General features: G+C 43.3%; 1 pseudogene; it reads right to left on the bottom strand.

Annotated features, from left to right (window-relative positions):
• Positions 1–19,792, bottom strand: part of LOC135558087 (rho GTPase-activating protein 29-like) — a 72,345-nt pseudogene extending 52,553 nt beyond the window's left edge.
• Between the last annotated feature and the right edge of the window lie 2,501 nt (positions 19,793–22,293).

The following is a 22,293-nucleotide window of genomic DNA, read 5'->3' as shown; positions in this document are numbered from 1 at the left end:
ACACACACACAGTAAGATGGCTGTCATGTTAGATCAACACACGATTATTGCTTCATTCATTGGTCTGATTGAATTTAAATAATGAACGAATTTAATGACTGTTAATTGAATTCAATCATTCATTCATTCATTGGGTCCTACAGTAAATTAAGCATTTAAGAAATAAGCTACATGTATTAACTTCCTAGCTTCTGTAGATGCAGATAGTGAGGCAAATGAGTATTTGGATGTATTATTATTTTGGTTTTCATGGACTTGAGAAGAGTTGTTGACCCTCCACAGTCACTGTGACAACACCATTCAGTCAGAACCCTTAACTCACAAAATATAACCACGGCATCGAGCTGTCTGTTCAAACAACTGGCACACAGCTCAGACATCCATGTATCCCCCCCCAGAGAACATGCCACCAGAGGTCTCTTCACAGTCCCCAAGTCCAGAACAGACTATGGGAAACACACAGTACTACACAGAGCCAGGAGTACATGGAACTCTGTTCCACAGTACTACATAGAACCATGACTACATGGACCTCTATTCCACAGTACTACATAGAGCCATGACTACATGGAACTCTATTCCACAGTACTACATAGAGCCATGACTACATGGACCTCTATTCCACAGTACTACATAGAGCCATGACTACATGGAACTCTATTCCACAGTACTACATAGAGCCATGACTACATGGAACTCTATTCCACAGTACTACATAGAGCCATGACTACATGGAACTCTATTCCACAGTACTACATAGAGCCATGACTACATGGAACTCTATTCCACAGTACTACATAGAGCCAAGACGACATGGGACTCTATTTCACATCAGGTAAAGCAGTCAAATTAGATGAATAAAATACACCTTATGGAACAACGGGGACTGTGAAGAAACACACACACACAGTACTCATATGCATACGTATATACGACTACCGCCCCGTAGCACTCACTTCCGTCATCATGAAGTGCTTTGAGAGACTAGTCAAGGACCATATCACCTCCACCCTACCTGACACCCTAGACCCACTCCAATTTGCTTACCGCTCAAATAGGTCCACAGACGATGCAATCTCAACCACACTGCACACTGCCCTAACCCATCTGGACAAGAGGAATACCTATGTGAGAATGCTGTTCATCGACTACAGCTCGGCATTCAACACCATAGTACCCTCCAAGCTCGTCATTAAGCTCGAGACCCTGGGTCTCGACCCCGCCCTGTGCAACTGGGTACTGGACTTCCTGACGGGCCGCCCCCAGGTGGTGAGGGTAGGTAACAACATCTCCTCCCCGCTGATCCTCAACACTGGGGCCCCACAAGGGTGCGTTCTGTACTCCCTGTTCACCCACGACTGCGTGGCCACGCACGCCTCCAAATCAATCATCAAGTTTGCGGACGACACAACAGTGGTAGGCTTGATTACCAACAACGACGAGACGGCCTACAGGGAGGAGGTGAGGGCCCTCGGAGTGTGGTGTCAGGAAAATAACCTCACACTCAACGTCAACAAAACTAAGGAGATGATTGTGGACTTCAGGAAACAGCAGAGGGAACACCCCCTATCCACATCGATGGAACAGTAGTGGAGAGAGTAGCAAGTTTTAAGTTCCTCGGCATACACATCACAGACAAACTGAATTGGTCCACTCACACAGACAGCATCGTGAAGAAGGCGCAGCAGCGCCTCTTCAACCTCAGGAGGCTGAAGAAATTCGGCTTGTCACCAAAAGCACTCACAAACTTCTACAGATGCACAATCGAGAGCATCCTGGCGGGCTGTATCACCGCCTGGTACGGCAACTGCTCCGCCCTCAACCGTAAGGCTCTCCAGAGGGTAGTGAGGTCTGCACAACGCATCATCGGGGGCAAACTACCTGCCCTCCAGGACACCTACACCACCCGATGTTACAGGAAGGCCATAAAGATCATCAAGGACATCTACCACCCGAGCCACTGCCTGTTCACCCCGCTATCATCCAGAAGGCGAGGTCAGTACAGGTGCATCAAAGCTGGGACCGAGAGACTGAAAAACAGCTTCTATCTCAAGGCCATCAGACTGTTTAACAGCCACCACTAACACTGAGTGGCTGCTGCCAACACACTGACACTGACTCAACTCCAGCCACTTTAATAATGGGAATTGATGGGAAATGATGTAAATATATCACTAGCCACTTTAAACAATGCTACCTTATATAATGTTACTTACCCTACATTATTCATCTCATATGCATACGTATATACTGTCCTCTATATCATCGACTGCATCCTTGTGTAATACATGTATCACTAGCCACTTTAACTATGCCACTTTGTTTACATACTCATCTCATATGTATATACCGTACTCGATACCATCTACTGTATCTTGCCTATGCTGCTCTGTACCATCACTCATTCATATATCCTTATGTACATATTCTTTATCCCCTTACACTGTGTATAAGACAGTAGATTAGGAATTGTTAGTTAGATTACTTGTTGGTTATTACTGCATTGTCGGAACTAGAAGCACAAGCATTTCGCTACACTCGCATTAACATCTGCTAACCATGTGTATGTGACAAATAAAATTTTTAAATTTGATTTATTGTTGTATGGTAGTATTATACATGTTGTATTGTAGATATGTTGTGGTGTAATGATGTTATATGATGTACTGATTTATATTTTGTTTTATATGTAATGTAAATGCCTTAATGTGTTTTGGACCCCAGGAAGAGTAGCTGCTGCCTTGGCAGGAACTAATGGGGATCCATAATAAACCCCAGGAAGAGTAGCTGCTGCCTTGGCAGGAACTAATGGGGATCCATAATAAACCCCAGGAAGAGTAGCTGCTGCCTTGGCAGGAACTAATGGGGATCCATAATAAACCCCAGGAAGAGTAACTGCTGCCTTGGCAGGAACTAATGGGGATCCTAATGGGGATAATAAACCCCAGGAAGAGTAGCTGCTGGCAGGAACTAATGGGGATCCATAATAAACCCCAGGAAGAGTAGCTGCTAATGGGGCCTTGGCAGGAACTAATGGGGATCCATAATAAACCCCAGGAAGAAAGGAACTAATGGGGATCCATAATAAACCCCAGGAAGAGTAGCTGCTACAATGGGGATCCATAATAAACCCCAGGAAGAGTATGGCAGGAACTAATGGGGATCCATAATAAACCCCAGGAAGAGTAGCTGCTGGGCAACTAATGGGGATCCATAATAAACCCCAGGAAATATACTAATGGGGATCCATTATAGCTGTAGAACTAATGGGGATCCATAATAAACCCCAGGAAGAGTAGCTGCTGCCCAGGAACTAATGGGGATCCATAATAAACCCCAGGAAGAGTAGTTGTCAGGAACTAATGGGGATTTGGACCAGGAACTAATGGGGATCCATAATAAACCCCAGTGTTGGGGATCCATAATCCATTTGCAGGAACTAAGCATAATAAACCCCAGGAAGAGTTGCTGCCTTGGCAGGAACTAATGTGGATCCATAATAAACCCCAGGAAGAGTATGCAGGAACTAATGGGGAAATCAGGAAGAGTGTTGAATGGGGATCCATAATAAACCCCAGGAAGAGTAGCTGCAGGATGGGGATCCATAATAAACCCCAGGAAGAGTAGCTGCTGCCTTGGCAGGAACTAACCAAATCATCAGAATTGGGGATCCATAATAAACCCCAGGAAGAGTAGCTGCTGCAGGAACTAATGGGGATCCATAATAAACAGCTGCTGCCTTTAATATCCTAATGGGGATCCATAATAAACCCCAGGAAGAGTTTGCAGGAACTAATGGGGATCCATAATAAATGTACTAACAGGTCACAAAGACTCACTGAGTTGTAGATGGTCAAAACTGGACCTGAACAGTATTGTCCATTTCCAGTCAGTGTTGTCCATTTGCAGCTTTTCTTTGTGTCCAAAAAAATTGGAAATCACAGGAGAAGAGAATGTAACCAAATCATCAGATTATTCGGGTAATTGTCATACATGTTAATATATACGTTTCCAATTCATATGTACTAACAGGTCACAGACCCACTGAGCCATATTTCCTTTCCCGTGAGCAGTCTGAAAATACACTGTCCACATTCTTCACAGAGAGACGACGCTTCCAGAAGATGGCGGCGCACATGTTAGTTTTCTTACACAGGAAACAGTTCCGATCAGCGAGAGACAGAAGCCAGGCTGAGGAAGCCCAATAAAACAGGCAGAGAGAGAGAAGAGGAATCAGACATCACATAGTAACTTCCTGTCTCTCCACCACAGGAAACAACTCAGGCAGCTTGAAATCTTAGACAACAGAGAAAAGAGAAAAGCTTTAAAAAAACAACCACTGCAACAAAAACAACAAAAACTTACCCACGCTGTCTCTCTGTCTAGTCAACGGTATGTCCGGTCAATCGGAGAGCACACTTCTTGCTCTATTGTCTATGCTCTCCTCTGCCCTCCCAGTACAGAAGAGCAGTCTTCTCTTCATTACACTTTCTTGACTTTCTTTTTTCCTTATGATGCAGCAGAGCCGACAAAAACCAAGACACACAAAAACTGAAACAAAAAGTCAAATTTCTGGTCCCCTTCAGGACGGCGGTTGGAGTAGACGGGATCTCCACAGCCCACGTTCCAGGCCAGCACCTCAGGAGGCCGAGGAGGTGTAGAGCGTGCCTTCCTGCCGTGCGCCTCCCTGCTGTGAACACTAGACAGCTGCTGTGCTGTACTGGCCCCAGTAGAGGCAAGAGTGCGGAGTGTGTTCCTCAGGACATCCTGCAGTCCTACAACAATGATACCACCGCTGGCTGCCACCAATCGCAGCCCGCCAAACAGGGGAACTGCATCATTCACGCCCAGGCCAGGACGCATTGTGGCTTTCCGTTCTTAAGAGCATGACAACACTATCTGTGATCACAATGAGCCTGTTGCAGAGTTTCTCTTAGTGTGGTAGTTCTTCTGTCATTCTGTCTGTGATCACAATGAGCCTGTTGCAGAGTTTCTCTTAGTGTTTTAGTTCTGCTGTCATTCTGTCTGTGTTCACAATGACAGACTGTATTTTTCTTGAGGACGACAATTTATGGGCTCATTGGTGTATGATAAAGGGTATCCATTAAAACGGCAAAAGTGTATTTCTTTATCGAGTGAAGAAAGATGGCTAGAATAGGATCGAGAGAGAGACAGCAGAGAGAGCGAGAGAGAGAGACAGCAGAGAGAGCGAGAGACAGCAGAGAGAGAGAGAGAGCGAGCGAGCGAGAGCAGAGACAACTGTTTTAGAAAACAATTAAACTGTGAAACTTTAAAAACTCTATAAACTCAGAACCCATAAAGCACAGTGCAACAGCAAGCAGCTGACACTAATTGAAGAGTCTATAAACACACACAACTACTGGCAAAATTGGAAAAAACCTAGGAAAATCTAAACAAGAGGAATTAGCGAAACAAAAATGCTGACGCTCTACAACATTAAATTGATGCAAGCACAGAACAACGCTAAAATCAGGAGAAATTTAATGGATTCGAAAATGCTATAAAATGACAATCAAAATCCATTGGACTACAATTACTGACCAGGAGCTCTGTAAGAAACTACAGGTCCTCAAATTTAAAATTTAAAAAAATCATACAGACCTGATGGCATTTTAAATGAGCTGCTCAAACTCACTAGTGCAAGAATAATTGATATTGGCTATATTAAAACTGTTTAATTTGATCCTGAGTGTAGGTTATTTCCCTGATATCTGGAATCAAGGACTCATAACTCCAATCTTTAAGAACAGAGACAGATTTGACCCTAACAATTCCAGAGGGTTTTGTGTGAACAGTAACCTGGGGAAGGTTTCTGTAGTATGATAAAGGTAAGAGTTATAAACTTCCTTAATAAGCACAATGTCTTGAGTAAAATACAAATTAGATTTATATCAAAATAATGCATGACTGATCATATGTATCCCTCACACACCCTGATAGATAACGATGTCCACAAAGCATTTGATTCTAATTGGCATACAGGACTGTTCTACAAAGTTATTGAAAGTGGTGTAGGGGGTAAAACATGACATAATTAAATCAATGTATACTGGCAATACGTGCAGCATTAAAATTGGCAAGAAAAGAACAGAGTTCTTTAGCCAGGGGCGGGGCCTTAGTCAGGGTTGCAATCTGAGCCCTGCACTCTTCAATATTTACATCAAAGAATTGTCCACAATTCTAGAAAAATCCTCAGACCCTGGTGTTAGTCTCCACAATTCAGAGGTACTCTTCGCAGATGACCTGTGCCTGCTGTCACCCACAGCACATGGCCTACAGCAGAGCCTGGACCTGCTAGAGCAGTACTGCCAGACCTGGGCCCTGGCATTAAACCCCCAAAATACTGAAATAATGATTATCCAGAGAAGATCCAGATCTCAGGATAATTAGACCAAAGTTCTCAATTGGTACAAAATATATAGAATACTGCACACACTACAATTACTTAGGTTTAAAAACAAGCTCAACTGGACACCTTAATAAGGCAGTGAATGAACTGAGGGAGAAAGCACGCAGGGCATTCTACATCATAAAACGTTTATAAAATTCTAATTGAAAATACCTTACGAAATGAATGTGTCATTGAACCAACTACACTTCATGGCAGCAAGGTGTGGGGTACACTTGCAAAACAAGATTTCACCAAATGGGACAAACACCCCATTGAAACCCTGCATGCAGAGTTCTGTAAGATGCTCCTACATTTCCAAAGGAAAACTACAAACAATGCATGCAGGGCAGAATTAGGCCAATATCCACTAATAATAAAAAGAGGAATTAAGTTTTGGAAACATCTAAAATACAGAGACCCCCTCTCATATCATTACCAAGCCCTGCAATGCCAAGAGCTGCGCAAAGAAAAGAGTCCCCTCATCCAGCTGGTCCTGGGGCTGTGTTCAATAACCTGTTCTACTAACACACTGAAGCCTCAGTCCCCTCATCCAGCTGGTCCTGGGGCTGAGTTCACTAACCTGTTCTACTAACACACTGAAGCCTCAGTCCCCTCATCCAGCTGGTCCCGGGGCTGAGTTCACTAACCTGTTCTACTAACACACTGAAGCCTCAGTCCCCTCATCCAGCTGGTCCCGGGGCTGAGTTCACAAACCTGTTCTACTAACACACTGAAGCCTCAGTCCCCTCATCCAGCTGGTCCTGGGGCTGAGTTCACAAACCTGTTCTACTAACACACTGAAGCCTCAGTCCCCTCATCCAGCTGGTCCTGGGGCTGAGTTCACTAACCTGTTCTACTAATACACTGAAGCCTCAGTCCCCTCATCCAGCTGGTCCTGGGGCTGAGTTCACTAACCTGTTCTACTAACACACTGAAGCCTCAGTCCCCTCATCCAGCTGGTCCTGGGGCTGAGTTCACTAACCTGTTCTACTAACACACTGAAGCCTCAGTCCCCTCATCCAGCTGGTCCTGGGGCTGAGTTCACAAACCTGTTCTACTAACACACTGAAGCCTCAGTCCCCTCATCCAGCTGGTCCTGGGGCTGAGTTCACTAACCTGTTCTACTAACACACTGAAGCCTCAGTCCCCTCATCCAGCTGGTGGGGCTGAGTTCACTAACCTGTTCTACTAACACACTGAAGCCTCAGTCCCCTCATCCAGCTGGTCCTGGGGCTGTGTTCACTAACCTGTTCTACTAACACACTGAAGTCTCAGTCCCCTCATCCAGCTGGTCCTGGGGCTGAGTTCACAAACCTGTTCTACTAACACACTGAAGCCTCAGTCCCCTCATCCAGCTGGTCCTGGGGCTGAGTTCACTAACCTGTTCTACTAACACACTGAAGCCTCAGTCCCCTCATCTAGCTGGTCTTGGGGCTGAGTTCACTAACCTGTTCTACTAACACACTGAAGCCTCAGTCCCCTCATCCAGCTGGTCCTGAGTTCACTAACCTGTTCTACTAACACACTGAAGCCTCAGGACCAGAACATCCAATCAATCAGAATAAACCAAATTACAACACAGTCAAAACAAAACTATATTGCATATTGGGAAACACAAGCACAAACACAAAGCACAATGCAGCGCTATCTGGCCATGAATCGACAGGACACTGTGGCTAAATATTTGACCATGGTTACTGATCAAAACCTTAGAAAAACCTTGACAAAGTACAGGCTCAGTGAGCACAGCCATGCCATTGAGAAGGGTAGACACAGGAAAACCTGGCTCCCTGTAGAGGAAATGCTGGGCAACCACTGCACCACCTGAGACCGAGCTACATTTCCTGACAAAATTTCAAAAATTATTAAACACTTATATAAGAGTTTTATTTTCCCAACTTTGAAACCCTTATTCAAGGTTTCAAAGATCTTTCTGATGAGGATAGGCTACCCGTCCTGTTGGGGGAGGACGCAGAGAGCTGTGGGTTGGCAGCGCACTACATTGCTGCCTGCCATAAGATGAGGGACAGTGTCTGACAGACCAAACAACCTGCACATGTCCTATATGCTTACTGTTCAACGTTTGGTTATTTTAACACCTTGGTTATTTTTACTGTTGTCCCATTGACAATTTTGATTCTTATTATATTAATATTGTAAATCTCCAAAGCCTTGGCAATGTGTACGTTGTTATGTCATGCCAATAAAGCAAATTGCATTTTGAGAGCGAGAGATCCATCGATAGTGTTTCTTGGAGCTTTATGTCATAACTATCCTCACAGTGTGATGCAATAAAAGCACAGAATGGGAGGAGCTTCATGTCATAACTATCCTCACAGTGTGATGCTATAAAAGCACAGAATGGGAGGAGCTTCAGGTCATAACTATCCTCACAGTGTGATGCACTAAAAGCACAGAATGGGAGGAGCTTCATGTCATAACTATCCTCACAGTGTGATGCTATAAAAGCACAGAATGGGAGGAGCTTCATGTCATAACTATCCTCACAGTGTGATGCTATAAAAGCACAGAATGGGAGGAGCTTCATGTCATAACTATCCTCACAGTGTGATGCTATAAAAGCAGTTTAGAGAAGAGAGAAGAAAGGTGTATCCAGCACAGAGATAAAACAGAGGAAAGGTTCCCGTATAGACAATGTTTCTAATGAACTAACTTCTCACTATGGCTGAACATTGTGACGGTTGTAAACAACTGTAGTTAAATTCTTATTTTCAATGATGACATAGGAACAGAACGACATATTTTTACCTTGTAAGCTCAGGGATTTGATGTTACAACCTTTTAGTTACTAGTCCAATGCTCTAACCACTAGGCTACCTGCCGTCCCTACGCTCTAACCACTAGGCTACCTGCCGTCCCTACGCTCTAACCACTAGGCTACCTGCCTCTAACCACTAGGCTACCTGCCGTCCCTACGCTCTAACCACTAAGCTACCTGCCATCCCTACGCTCTAACCACTAGGCTACCTGCCTCTAACCACTAGGCTACCTGCCGTCCCTACACTCTAACCACTAGGCTACCTGCCATCCCTACACTCTAACCACTAGGCTACCTGCCTCTAACCACTAGGCTACCTGCCGTCCCTACGCTCTAACCACTAGGCTACCTGCCGTCCCTACGCTCTAACCACTAGGCTACCTGCCGTCCCTACGCTCTAACCACTAGGCTACCCTGCCGTCCCTACGCTCTAACCACTAGGCTACCTGCCGTCCCTACGCTCTAACCACTAGGCTACCTGCCGTCCCTACGCTCTAACCACTAGGCTACCTGCCGTCCCTACGCTCTAACCACTAGGCTACCTGTCCCTACCTCTAACCACTAGGCTACCTGCCGTCCCTACGCTCTAACCACTAGGCTACCTGCCGTCCCTCCGCTCTAACCACTAGGCTACCTGCCGTCCCTACGCTCTAACCACTAGGCTACCTGCCGTCCCTACGCTCTAACCACTAGGCTACCTGCTAACCACGTGCCGTCCCTACGCTCTAACCACTAGGCTACCTGCCGTCCCTACGCTCTAACCACTAGGCTACCTGCCGTCCCTACGCTCTAACCACTAGGCTACCTGCCGTCCCTACGCTCTAACCACTAGGCTACCTGCCGTCCCTACGCTCTAACCACTAGGCTACCTGCCGTCCCTACGCTCTAACCACTAGGCTACCTGCCGTCCCTACGCTCTAACCACTAGGCTACCTGCCGTCCCTACGCTCTAACCACTAGGCTACCTGCCGTCCCTACGCTCTAACCACTAGGCTACCTGCCGCCCCTACACTCTAGCCACTAGGCTACCTGCCGTCCCTACGCTCTAACAACTAGGCTACCTGCCGCCTCTACACTCTAACCACTAGGCTACCTGCCTCTAACCACTAGGCTACCTGCCGTCCCTCCACTCTAACCACTAGGCTACCTGCCGTCCCTACACTCTAACCACTAGGCTACCTGCCGTCCCTACACTCTAACCACTAGGCTACCTGCCGTACCTACACTCTAACCACTAGGCTACCTGCCGTCCCTCAGGATCTTCTCTGATTTTAATTGGTCGATAAGAGCTGAGTGTCACGTGTTGCTTAGGACATGTGTGTGTGTGTGTGTCCCGTAACTTCTGGCAAACACCCAAAGCCCCCAGGTGTCACAACCGCAACACACACACAAACACACACACACACACACACAATCAAAGGATGTTTGGTTAACAGGAGACATGAATGATGTAGGACATACAAAGCTTCACCAGGGACTTACCAACCCTTTGACTCTTCATCTCCTAACGTTCCACTAATTCATCCCTCGCTCTCCTTGCTGGTGTCCAAGCAGAACTCACCGCCTAGTGGCCAGCATTAGGAACTGTATGACATTTTTTTTTTTTTTTTTAATCGAAGGCTGTTTTTATAAAAGGTGATGGAACAATAAAGTTGATTCAATTTCAAATACCCCTCTTGCTACATTCGATATTTCCACTAGAGTGAATGAACTGAAGAACCTGACAGGATCAATGGTTTCCATGGTGAGGACGCTTCTTGGCCTCCTTCTGAATTATAAGCATATTTGAAAAAGCGCCTCTCACATCGTAAACATGAAGGAGATGAAACATTCTTAAAAGCGCCAAAATGATGTTCGGGACGCATCAATAGATAAGCTGGTGTCTGCTAGACAAAAAAATAAAAATAATTTGATGCTCATTTTAACAATGAAAGGGCTCTTTCTGAATTACACTGAACAAAAATATAAAACGCGAAAATGTCAAAGATTTCTCTGAGTTACAGTTCATATAAGGAAATCGGTCAAATTAATTAAAATAAATTTGGACCTAATCTAAGTGATTTCACGTGACTGGGAATCCAGATATGCATCAATTGGTCACAAAAGTAGGGGGCGTGGATCAGAAAACCAGTCAGTCTCTGGTGTGAATAACATTTGCCTCATGCACCGCGACACATCTCCTTTGCACACAGTTGATCAAGCTGTTGATTGTGGCCCGTGTGAAGTTGCTGGATACTGGCGGGAACTGGGACACGCTGTCGTACACGTCGGTCCAGAACATTCCAAACATGCTCAACGAGTGACATTTCAGCAGGTCATGGGACATTTTTCAGCTTCCAGGAATTTAATGGCACGACAATAATGTAGTATCGATAGGTTTAGGTTACTGTCATTCATATTCCATTCACCCAGTTCAATGTAACAGTGATAGGGTTTAGGTTACTGTCATTCATATTCACCCAGTTCAATGTAACAGTGATAGGGTTTAGGTTACTGTCATTCATATTCACCCAGTTCAATGTAACAGTGATAGGGTTTAGGTTACTGTCATTCATATTCACCCAGTTCAATGTAACGGTGATAGGTTTAGGTTACTGTCATTCATATTCACCCAGTTCAATGTAACAGTGACAGGGTTTAGGCTACTACATGATACTAGAATGTTCACTATACCCATCATGAGGTTGCTACAACCTATGGATACAACCTAACCTAACCTATAACCGACAGCATATGAATGAAAGTTTACAAAGTACAGTACCAGTCAAAACTTTGGACACCTTGCAAGGGGTTTTCTTTATTTCTACAATAATAATAGTGAAGAATAATAGTGAAGACATTAAAACTAGGAAATAATACATATGGAATCATGTAGTAACCAAAAAAAGTGTTAAACAAATCCAAATATATTTTAGATTTGAGATTCTTCAAAGTAGCCACCCTTTGCCTTGATGACAGCTTTGTACACTCTTGGCATTCTCTCAACCAGCTTCATGAGGTAGTCACCTGGAATGCATTTCAATTAACAGGTCTGCCTTGTTAAAACTTCATTTGTGAAATTTCTTTCCTTCTAAATGCGTTTGAGCCAATCAGTTGTGCCGAGTTCAATTATAATCCACATTTCCTGTTGCTGCAGGGTTATTTTCATGCTTTAGCAAACAGGCTCAAATGAAAATGCTGTATGTAGCCTAGCAGATATTTATAATATGGAAAATGTATGGTAGAGAACCTATGGTAGCAAGTAGTTTGTCTAACTAGCATGAGTATACCTACTCCCTCCCTCCACACCAGCCCTTCCCCGCATAGCAGCACCGGCTCTGCCAATTCGCACAGAAAACAAGATTATTTTCCCCACACAAAACGATATTATTCAAATAGAGAGAAAAAAAAAGAAAAAAAATGACATGCTCATCCATAGTGTGTGTGATGCGCGGGTTTGTTGAAGTCGTAAAAGAGGATGAGAGTCGTGCCCGGCTGTGTTACGATGTGATGACTGTGAGGCGCCGTACAAGTCAGACCGTCACAAGACGGGGTCTTCAAATAGGACTACGACACATCAACTGGGAACTGGAGCCCACTGTTTAGATGGGTTAAATGGGAAACTGAAATCTGGACACTGACTGAAGGTCTATAACCTCACACATAGACTAATATAACAAACTGTAGGTCTACAACCTCACACACAGACTAATATAACAAACTGAAGGTATACAACCTCACACATAGACTAATATAACAAACTGTAGGTCTACAACCTCACACATAGACTAATATAACAAACTGAAGGTCTATAACCTCACACATAGACTAATGTAACAAACTGAAGGACTACAACCTCTCACATAGACTAATGTAACAAACTGTAGGTCTACAACCTCACACATAGACTAATATAACAAACTGTAGGTCTATAACCTCACACAGACTAATGTAACAAACTGTAGGTCTATAACCTCACACAGACTAATGTAACATACTGAAGGTCTATAACCTCACACACAGACTAATGTAACAAACTGAAGGACTACGACCTCTCACATAGACTAATATAACAAACTGAAGGACTACAACCTCTCACATAGACTAATATAACAAACTGAAGGTCTACAACCTCACACAGACTAATATAACAAACTGAAGGTCTACAACCTCACACATAGACTAATGTAACAAACTGTAGGTCTATAACCTCACACAGACTAATATAACAAACTGAAGGTCTATAACCTCACACATAGACTAATATAACAAACTGAAGGTCTATAACCTCACACATAGACTAATATAACAAACTGAAGGTCTACAACCTCACACAGACTAATATAACAAACTGAAGGTCTACAACCTCACACATAGACTAATATAACAAACTGAAGGTCTATAACCTCACACAGACTAATATAATATAAACTGTAGGTCTATAACCTCACACATAGACTAATGTAACAAACTGAAGGTCTACAACCTCACACATAGACTAATATAACAAACTGAAGGTCTACAACCTCACACATAGACTAATGTAACAAACTGTAGGTCTATAACCTCTCACATAGACTAATATAACAAACTGAAGGTCTACAACCTCTCACAGACTAATATAACATCAACTGTAGGACTACAACCTCTCACATAGACTAATATAACATAAACTGAAGGTCTACAACCTCACACAAAGACTAATATAACAAACTGTAGGTCTATAACCTCACACATAGACTAATGTAACAAACTGTAGGTCTATAACCTCACACATAGACTAATATAACAAACTGTAGGTCTATAACCTCACACATAGACTAATATAACATACTGAAGGTCTACAACCTCACACAGACTAATATAACAAACTGAAGGTCTACAACCTCACACATAGACTAATGTAACAAACTGAAGGTCTACAACCTCACACATAGACTAATATAACAAACTGAAGGTCTACAACCTCACACATAGACTAATGTAACAAACTGAAGGTCTATAACCTCTCACATAGACTAATATAACAAACTGAAGGTCTACAACCTCACACATAGACTAATATAACAAACTGAAGGTCTACAACCTCACACATAGACTAATGTAACAAACTGAAGGTCTACAACCTCACACAGACTAATATAACATCAACTGTAGGACTACAACCCCTCACATAGAATAATATAACAAACTGAAGGTATACAACCTCACACATAGACTAATATAACATAAACTGAAGGTCTACAACCTCTCACATAGACTAATATAACAAACTGAAGGACGACAACCTCACACATAGACTAATATAACATCAACTGAAGGTCTATAACCTCACATATATTAATATAATATAAACTGAAGGACTACAACCTCTCACATAGACTAATATAACATCAACTGTAGGTCTACAACCTCTCACATAGACTAATATAACAAACTGAAGGACTACAACCTCACACATAGACTAATATAACATCAGCTGTAGGTCTACAACCTCTCACATAGACTAATATAACATAAACTGATATAACATAAAGGAGGAGCGACAACCTTACAACCAGTCGGACTGATGTCTTGATCTTTTCAAAATGTTTCTCCCCGGTCCCTAAACATATTTCCATTTCCTTTACAACTGGTCGAGAGATGTCTTGATCTTTTCAAATATTTTCAAAATGTTTCTCCCCGGTCCCTAAACATCTTTGCAGATATGACCGAGAATAATTTAGTTGACATGGGTAAAGTTACACATTAATTCTCTTAGTTATGACGTCCTGGTGAACCAGGCTTTATTTAGTCTTCTAGGGCAACATATGACAAAAAATAAAGTTGCATGTATCTAATTATAGACAAGTTGACTACCAAAAAATGTCAGATATTATAAGCAGAAACAAATGAGACAACAACAAAAAAATCTCAAATCTTCTCAATGCAGCCTGCAACAGTAACTACTGTCAGTGCTGCCTGCAACAGTAACTATTGTCAGTGCTGCCTGCAACAGTAACTATTGTCAGTGCTGCCTGCAACAGTAACTATTGTCAGTGCTGCCTGCAACAGTAACTACTGTCAGTGCTGCCTGCAACAGTAACTATTGTCAGTGCTGCCTGCAACAGTAACTATTGTCAGTGCTGCCTGCAACAGTAACTATTGTCAGTGCTGCCAGCAACAGTAACTATTGTAGTGCTTGTCAGTGCTGCCTGCAACAGTAACTGTCAGTGCTGCCAGCAACAGTAACTATTGTGCTGCCTGCAACAGTAACTACTGTCAGTGCATGCTTAACTGACAGTTGCTCGAGTATTAATCCTGCGGTAGAATTAATTGCGGCCAGGGTCGAACGACTAAAACCAACTGGAAAAAATACATATATATTTATATCTCGAGTCTGTAAACAGTCGTTCAAAAAGAAAGAATGGTTGGCAAACTGCTCCTCACTAGGACCCGACTCGTCAAGCAATGAGCCGACTCCCCCCCCCTCCCCGAACAGTTTTCAACAGAATTTAAAAAAAATATCCCAGTTTCCTTCAACCATACTGTTGATTGATCAAGAAAGATCCTTTTGACTCTGGACTGCGCTGGGACACATCTGTTAAGAGTTGGAAGTTGGCACCTAGGACTTTTAACTGTTTCTGAAATGTGAGAATAAATGAGAATAAATGATTATTGTCTACACAGTGCCACGCTGACGAAAGGAATTCTTAGTTTCTACTTTCTACAAACCAAGATGTGATCATTCCACCGAGGGAGAGATTCTTCTCTTGGCTTCAGCACAAGAATGTTCCAGACGTTTGTAGGCTGCATACCAAATGGCACCCTATTCCCTAAATAGTGCACTACTTTAGACCAGGGTCTATAGGGTAGTAGTGCACTACTTTAGACCAGGGTCTATAGGGTAGTAGTGCACTACTTTAGACCAGGGTCTATAGGGTATTAGTGCACTAGTGACCAGGGTCTACAGTAGTTTAGACCAGGGTCTATAGGGCAGTAGTGCACTACTTTAGACCAGGGTCTATAGGGCAGTAGTGCACTACTTTAGACCAGGGTCTATAGGGCAGTAGTGCACTACTTTAGACCTGGGTCTATAGGGCAGTAGTGCACTACTTTAGACCAGGGTCTATAGGGCACTACTTTAGTAGTGCACTACTTTAGACCTGGGTCTATAGGGCAGTAGTGCACTATTTTAGACCTGGGTCTTTTGCACACTTTTGAGCAGGGTCTATAGGGCAGTAGTGCACTACTTTAGACCAGGGTCTATAGGGCAGTGGTGCACTACTTTAGACCAGGGTCTATAGGGTAGTAGTGCACTACTTTAGACCAGGGTCTATAGGGTATTAGTGCACTACTTTAGACCAGGGTCTATAGGGCAGTAGTGCACTACTTTAGACCAGGGTCTATAGGGCAGTAGTGCACTACTTTAGACCTGGGTCTATAGGGCAGTAGTGCACACTTTGAGCAGGGTCTATAGGGCAGTAGTCTACTTTAGACCAGGGTCAGTAGTGCACTACTTTAGACCAGGGTCTATAGGGTAGTAGTGTAGTGTCTATAGGGCAGTAGTACTTTAGACCAGGGTCTATAGGGCAGTAGTGCACTATTTTAGACCTGGGTCTAGGGCAGTAGTGCACACTTTTTTGAGCAGGGTCTATAGGGCAGTGCACTACTTTAGACCTGGGTCTATAGGGCAGTAGTGCACTACTTTAGACCAGGACCTATAGGGTAGTAGTGCACTACTTTAGACCAGGGTCTATAGGGCAGTAGTGCACTACTTTAGACCAGGGTCTATAGGGCAGTAGTGCACTACTTTAGACCAGGACCTATAGGGCAGTAGTGCACTACTTTAGACCAGGGTCAGGTAGTCTATAGGGCAGTAGTGCACTACTTTAGACCAGGGTCTATAGGGTAGTAGTGCACTACTTTAGACCAGGGACCTATAGGGTAGTAGTGCACTACTTTAGACCAGGTAGTCTATAGGGTCTATAGTAGTGCACTACTTTAGACCAGGGTCTATAGGGTAGTAGTGCACTACTTTAGACCAGGGTCTATTTAGACTGCACTACTTTAGACCAGGGTCTATAGGGCAGTAGTGCACTACTTTAGACCAGGGTCTATAGGGTAGTAGTGCACTACTTTAGACCAGGGTCTATAGGGTAGTAGTGCACTACTTTAGACCAGGGTCTATAGGTCTATAGGGCAGTAGTGCACTACTTTAGACCAGGGTCTATAGGGGGTCTATAGGGCTATAGGGTAGTAGTGCACTACTTTAGTAGTGCACACTTTTGAGCAGGGTCTATAGGGTAGTAGTGCACTACTTTAGACCAGGGTCTATAGGGCAGTAGTGCACTACTTTAGACCAGGTCTATAGGGTAGTAGTGCACTACTTTAGACCAGGGTCTATAGGGCAGTAGTGCACTACTTTAGACCAGGGTCTATAGGGCAGTAGTGCACTACTTTAGACCAGGGTCTATAGGGTAGTAGTGCACTACTTTAGACCAGGGTCTATAGGGTAGTAGTGCTCTACTTTAGACCAGGGTCTATAGGGTAGTAGTGCACTACTTTAGACCAGGGTTTATAGGGTAGTAGTGCACTACTTTAGACCAGGGTCTATAGGGTAGTAGTGCACTACTTTAGACCAGGGTCTATAGGGTAGTAGTGCTCTACTTTAGACCAGGGTCTATAGGGCAGTAGTGCACTACTTTAGACCAGGGTCTATAGGGCAGTAGTGCACTACTTTAGACCAGGGTCTATAGGGTAGTAGTGCACTACTTTAGACCAGGGTCTATAGGGTAGTAGTGCTCTACTTTAGACCAGGGTCTATAGGGTAGTAGTGCACTACTTTAGACCAGGGTCTATAGGGCAGTATCTACTTTAGACCAGGGTCTATAGGGTAGTAGTGCACTACTTTAGACCAGGGTCTATAGGGTAGTAGTGCACTACTTTAGACCAGGGTCTATAGGGTAGTAGTGCTCTACTTTAGACCAGGGTCTATAGGGCAGTAGTGCTATAGGGCAGTACTACTTTAGACCAGGGTCTATAGGGCAGTAGTGCACTACTTTAGACCAGGACCTATAGGGTAGTAGTGCACTACTTTAGACCAGGGTCTATAGGGTAGTAGTGCTCTACTTTAGACCAGGGTCTATAGGGTAGTAGTGCTCTACTTTAGACCAGGGTCTATAGGGTAGTAGTGCTCTACTTTAGACCAGAGTCTATAGGGTAGTAGTGCACTACTTTAGACCAGGGTCTATAGGGTAGTAGTGCACTACTTTAGACCAGGACCTATAGGGTAGTAGTGCACTACTTTAGACCAGGGTCTATAGGGTAGTAGTGCTCTACTTTAGACCTATAGTAGTAGTCTACTTTAGACCATTCCTATAGGGCAGTAGTGCTCTACTTTAGACCAGGTCTATAGGGTAGTAGTGCACTACTTTAGACCATTCTATAGGGCAGTAGTGCACTACTTTAGACCAGGGTCTATAGGGTAGTAGTGCTCTACTTTAGACCAGGGTCTATAGGGTAGTAGTGCTCTACTTTAGACCAGAGTCTATAGGGTAGTAGTGCACTACTTTAGACCATTCCTATAGGGCAGTAGTGCACTACTTTAGACCAGAGTCTATAGGGTAGTAGTGCACTACTTTAGACCAGAGTCTATAGGGTAGTAGTGCACTACTTTAGACCAGAGTCTATAGGGAATAAACATGATATGTAGACCTAAAGATCTTCTTTCCTGAACGTTCAACAGTGCAGAGTTGGAGAAAAACAAGTTATATCTTTCAAGAACTAATCGGACGTGTGGATGAGGTGGCCAGTGTGGTCTGACGGTTAGAGCCGCAGACCACAGCATGTACACCAGGGGAGGCTGCTCAGAGGAGGACGGCTCATAACAATGGCAGGAACAGAGTGAATGGAAAGGCATCAAACACCTGGAAAGATTGTGTTTGATACCATTCCACTGTATTACAATATACTATACTATATATCCAGCCATAACCACGAGCGTGTCCTCCCAAATTAAGGTAGAACCAACCTCCTGTGATATATAAAAATATAACAAATGTAAATCCGACCCAGTGCCCTTTGACTTGAACTTTCTCCTACCTTTCCTGTCCAGTATCTATCTATCTATATCTATCTATATCTATCTATCTATCTATCTATATCTATCTATATCTATCTATATCTACCTAACCCACTCCTGCCCAGTATCTATCTATCAATCTATATATATAATTAAATGAAAATATGAGGATACTAACCTTTGACCTTAGCGATGACGGTGCCAGCGGCCCTGAGGATGTCTACAGAGTTGAGGGTGTGGTGTTTGCCCACGACAGACTTGAGAACTCGCAGCAGCTCCCCCAACCTCTCCTGGACCCGCTGAGGGAGAGCATCATGGGACTCTGGAAGAGGGAGGAAAAAAAAAGAGTCAATGTGTCAAGTGAAATCTTTTAACAGAATAGAGTCGATAACTTAATTACGTAGTTGTCAAAGCCGTCCTGGCTTTCTGGGGGGGGATGAGAAAGAGAAACAGAGTAGAGTATTGACATCAATTAAAACATAGGAAAGAGATCTGAAACAATAATGATCCCACCATTAACACTGGCAGCTGCGTCATTCAAGGCCATAGAAGAAGCCATTGTTCCCCACTGACGAGCCTATAGGATGTGTGATCACCATCAGCCTGTTAGGTCTAGTGCCGTGTTCACGTGTCCAGAGGGGGGCTCAGAGGAACGGCTTGTTTACTTCAGAGAAACGACTTTTCCATGCGTACATGTGCTCGGTGAGGAGCACAAGAACCATTCTCACTATTGACAGTTGAAATCGCGGCCATGTTTTTTGCTATTTTCAGTGGTACATGACGTCAGAGTTCAGCATGTGGGAAAGATCGGGGTCCAGAGATCATACCCGAGTTTCCAAGTTGGAGGTCTTTCACGTGCATTTCTCCCCGTAAGAAGGTCGTGTTTACAAGTTCCAGACATGAAGTGAAAAGCGGCTTTGGAGTGAATTATAGTTTGAATTTTTGAATTTTTGACTAGATTAGCTACCTTATATAATGTTACTTACCCTACATTATTCATCTCATATGCATACGTATATACTGTACTCTATATCATCGACTGCATCCTTATGTAATACATGTATCACTAGCCACTTTAACTATGCCACTTTGTTTACATACTCATCTCACATGTATATACTGTACTCGATACCATCTACTGTATCTTGCCTATGCTGCTCTGTACCATCACTCATTCATATATCCTTATGTACATATTCTTTATCCCCTTACACTGTGTATAAGACAGTAGATTAGGAATTGTTAGTTAGATTACTTGTTGGTTATTACTGCATTGTCGTAACTAGAAGCACAAGCATTTCGCTACACTCGCATTAACATCTGCTAACCATGTGTATGTGACAAATAAAAATTTGATTTGATTTGAAAAAGGTGTTAGCTTGGAATTTTGTCAGTTTGTAATTTTACCACAATAGATTCTAGGTTACATAACAGCCATGTAGAATCTGTAAGTTAAATCAAAACTATGACCTGTTCCATTTTGACCCTCAGGGGCTGAATAATTTTGCACGCCCAATTTTTCAGTTTTTGATTTGTTAAAAAAGTTTGAAATATCCAATAAATGTCGTTCCACTTCATGATTGTGTCCCACTTGTTGTTGATTCTTCACAAAAAAATACAGTTTTATATCTTTATGTTTGAAGCCTGAAATGTGGCAAAAGGTCGCAAAGTTCAAGGGGGCCGAATACTTTCGCAAGGCACTGTATATAGAGAGAATAGTGTTCCATTTGGGACAAGCCCTACGGCTTGGTAAGAAGAGAAATGAGTAGAAGCCTAGTTCTATAGTAATCTGTTGTGGGTCTAGGGATATTGGCACCAGACAGTAGGTGAGTTCATGTCTGAGTGTCTCACCCACTGTTTAGGACTGACTGACGATATGATACAGCGCCTTGCAAAAGTATTCACCCCCCTTGGCGTTTTGCCTCTTTTGTTTCATGACGTTGGCCTGGGGGGTAGGTTTATGACAGTCATAAATACCTCTCCCCCTCTCCCCCCTTTTCCTCTCTCTACACTACTGATGTGACTATTGAAAACTCCTTGGTTAACAGAGATTCTGGGAACATCAGAAGGTGGGGGAAATGAACTATATTCTGGTAATCCGACCAATTGAACATATGCGGTGGTACTTAATAAATATGATGTCAGTTTGGTTGTCATCTGAGACATTCTCATCAATGATAGGATGACAAACTCAACAGTGGAAAGTCTGCACATTGTAGTTATCGGATTCACATGGAATTGTTGTTCAATTTAAATGTTTGAATACAAAATTATTGGTGAAGAGATGAAATGTAATTTTAGCTTCCAAATGAGAGATTTGGGTTTTCATAAGGTTAGGGCTCTGCTCAGTCAGTGGCCCCTGTGAAGAGACATGGGTTATAAAACTATGAAAACACACCCTTCTCCCTCCACTATATAAAGCCTTGACGACAATATAACCTCCGGTTCCACGTACGTGAGGTCTGCAGCCTCTGCGTTAAAATGACTAACATGTCAACTACAGAACGAAGCCAACCTCAGCGTGAGCTTTGGTTGCAAATGGTATGAACTTTGAACTCTTATTCACTACAGAAGTGATACCTCCTAGCTGTTGAGTTAGCAACAGCAGCTGCAAACGTGGGCTAGGAAAGAACAGTCAGAGTATCCCGTCTACCACACAACAACGTTACTACAACGTATTCAATTTACCACATTCTTCAAAGGACAAAGGACTCGGTTGGGCAACACGGCCTTCCATCTACCACCAACCTACTGAAGCGCAGCTCAGACTAAATATTTATTGCATTTTCCCTTTCCAAATGGGCATTAATTTAGAATGCATAAGATACTGTATTTACGATAGCACAGCTTCTCCCTGTGTCCCTCAGTCTTCCCGCTCTTTCACTCAAACCCAGCCCCTTTTCTTTTGTGTAACAAGCTGTCATATCTGCTCCATCCTCTAGGGACGTTTTCCTTTATGACGTCATTTGTAATCAAGGTATGATTAATTATGTGTACAATAAAAGTAATTCTGTGTGATTAGTTAGGTATTTAGTAAATAAATAAATAAACCCAATTTTG

Source organism: Oncorhynchus masou, chromosome 17 (assembly GCF_036934945.1).
Source record: "Oncorhynchus masou masou isolate Uvic2021 chromosome 17, UVic_Omas_1.1, whole genome shotgun sequence".
Lineage (NCBI taxonomy): Eukaryota > Metazoa > Chordata > Actinopteri > Salmoniformes > Salmonidae > Oncorhynchus > Oncorhynchus masou.
This window is presented reverse-complemented; position numbering and strand designations above follow the sequence as displayed.